Source organism: Panicum virgatum, chromosome 4K (assembly GCF_016808335.1).
Source record: "Panicum virgatum strain AP13 chromosome 4K, P.virgatum_v5, whole genome shotgun sequence".
Classification (NCBI taxonomy): Eukaryota; Viridiplantae; Streptophyta; class Magnoliopsida; order Poales; family Poaceae; genus Panicum; species Panicum virgatum.
Window position 1 is genome coordinate 47,696,394 of NC_053139.1, and position 3,068 is coordinate 47,699,461.

A 3,068-nucleotide genomic window follows, 5' to 3' on the forward strand; every position below is an offset into this window, starting at 1 on the left:
CACCAGAGGAAGTGGACGATGATGAAAAGAAGCAGGACATATTCAAGAAGGGATTGAACCCAGAACTCCGGACCTTGCTTACCCCTCAGATTTACCCGGACTTCAACACTATGATGAACAAGGCCATTCTCACAGAAAGGGCCAAAGCGGAAGAAAGAAAGGATAACAATCGCAAGTTTCTGGAAAGCAAGGCCCCCCAGCAGGACCGCTTCCAGAAACCAAGGAATTCCAGCTATATGGCACCAAGATATCAGGCACCAATGCAGTATAGAACCCAGTCACAAGTGACAGGATCCCAAGCCCCTAACACACAGTTCAGAAGCCAAAACACCATGAAGGCCCCGCAGAGCAATGGCAGCCAAGTCACCACCAACAACAGCAATGCTAGGGCCTGTTTCAACTGCCGAGAGACAGAGCATTTCATTGCTAACTGCCCATATGCCAACAACAAGCCGGCAGCCTCAGCCTTCTCCAACTCGGTGAATGGACCAAGGCCAGTTCTGTCAGGTGCCAACCGAGTGCCCATCTGCAACAACAACAACACCAACAACAATAGTCAGCAGATGAGGCAGCCCCAGCAGTCATTTGAACGAGCCCGCGTCAACCACATCAACGCGCAGGAGGCTCAAGGAGCTCAGGGCGTAGTGCTCGGTGAGTACCTAGTCAGCTCAACTCTTGCAACAGTACTATTTGATTCTGGAGCATCACACTCGTTCATATCCTCAAGTTTTGTGGAAAAGCACAATATACCTACAGTACTACTAAAAACACCCCTATTAACCTGGACGCCTGGAGGTGACATCAAGTGTCAACTAGGTTGTCTACAGGTAATAATCAATTTAAGTGGGGGTAGAATTTCTAGCAGACTTAGTAGTACTTAAGTCTAAAGGAATAGACGTGATCCTTGGAATGGACTAGTTATGCCGACACAATGGTCTCATAGGTTGTACTGACAAGGTGGTACACCTAACGAACCCAGAAGGAGTACGAGCGACCTGCCGTACCCGGGAAAGTGGATCTGACCCAATGGTGTTTAGCATGGAAGCCAAGTCCTTGGAAGAAGTCCCGGTAGTAAACGAATACCCAGATGTTTTCCCTGAAGAACTTCCCGGAATGCCACCAGATAGAGATATAGAATTTGTCATCGATCTTGTCCCTGGAACCTCTCCTATAGCCAAGAGACCCTATAGGATGGCAGCCTCTAAATTGGCAGAATTAAAGAAGCAACTGGAAGAACTGCAACAAATTGGCTTCATCAGACCAAGCTCGTCACCTTGGGGAGCCCCAATCCTATTTGTCAAGAAGAAGGATGGGAGTATGAGGTTGTGTGTAGATTACCGGGCACTGAACGAAGTTACCATCAAGAATAAGTACCCCCTCCCTAGGATTGATGACCTTTTAGATCAACTAAAAGGAGCCAAGTACTTCTCCAAGATTGATCTGAGGTCAGGATATTTTCAGCTCAAGATTAGAGAAAGCGACATCCCAAAAACTGCTTTTGTCACCCGTTACGGGCAGTTTGAGTTTACGGTGATGTCTTTTGGACTCACCAATGCACCTGCTTATTTCATGAATCTCATGAACAAGGTGTTTATGGACGAGTTAGATAAGTTTGTCGTAGTCTTTATCGACGACATACTTATTTACTTCAAGAGCGTCCAAGAACACGAGCAACACCCGCGGGTAGTATTGGAAAAGCTGAGAGTAGATAAGCTATGTGCCAAATTCAGCAAGTGTGACTTCTGGCTTGAGAAAGTAACTTTCCTTGGTCATATTCTGACCGCAGAAGGAGTAGCAGTGGACCCTGAGAAAGTCGAAGCAGTCTTCAACTGGCAGCAACCGACCAATGTTAGTGAAATCAGAAGCTTTCTTGGATTAGTTGGGTATAATCGGAGATTCATTGAAGGATTTTCCAAGATTGCCCGGCCCATGACAGAGCTTGTCGGGTATCACAATTAGGGACACCCTAATCGGGGTACTAAGACCGCTTTTAAAAACACAAACACCTGTTAAGGCAACTAGGCCCATGGCCTCCTTCCAATCTAGAAGAAAGGAAAGGACTCAATAAAGCCCAGCACGCGGCCCATTCACATCCCCCTCGAACCCGCGGAACGATCTCCGCCTCGCTCGAGGGTCCCTCTCGGGCCCGCGGAATGATCTCCGCCTCGCTCGAGGGTAGCGGATCTACCCTCGAGCGGTGACTCATTCTCCGCCTCGCTCGAGGGCTCCCTTCGGGACCCTCGATCACGCAACGCACCTCCGCCCCGCTCGAGGGTAGCGGATCTACCCTCCAGCGGTGACTCATTCTCCGCCTCGCTCGAGGCCGTCTCTCAGCACAAGGGACAAACGGCCCCGCCGCCCAACCGCTCGCCGTACGAAGGCATTAAAGGCCAGCTACTCCGCCACGACTCAAAGGACATGCGGCGTCAGGCCACCACTCCCACAGTGGATGTGACCGGGGTCCCATCCGCTGACTTCAGTCACCGCTCCGCCGTCCCGGAGCTGTAGCAGCACTGTGGGACATGCGACGCGGGACAAGACGGGTCCGGCACTGCTCCCGTTACTGTTCTGCCGACACCGACCATCCGGACTCACCTCCCACTGGGGAAGGGGTCAGGCGATGTCACGTGTCCTTCCAAGAGGGGCACTCAGCACGCACGGGCGGAGTCCCGGACCTCCCCCCTTGTGGAGTCCGGGACCGCCGCGCGTCCCCCGGACCTCCTAGTGTGCACGCCCGCACTCCGACCAGGGGCCCCGGGGCCGCCACGCACCCCACTGCCGCTGGTGCGTGCGGGACTCTAGTCCGCAGAGCCCACCGAACGCCACCGCGCCGTATATGGAAGACCATACATCGGCGACGCGCGCCGCCTACAGGGACACTGCAGGACGACCGGCGCGATCCTCGCAGAACCAAGGACGAAATCCAGGACGACAGTGCCGCGCGCCGCCTTCCCACAGTGTACTTCCTACAGTGTCCAACCACTGTACCCCCGCGATTCAGGGGAAAACGACGACTTCCATGCCCCCACTCATGTGCACCGCCCCTCCTTGTGACTATAAAAGGAGGA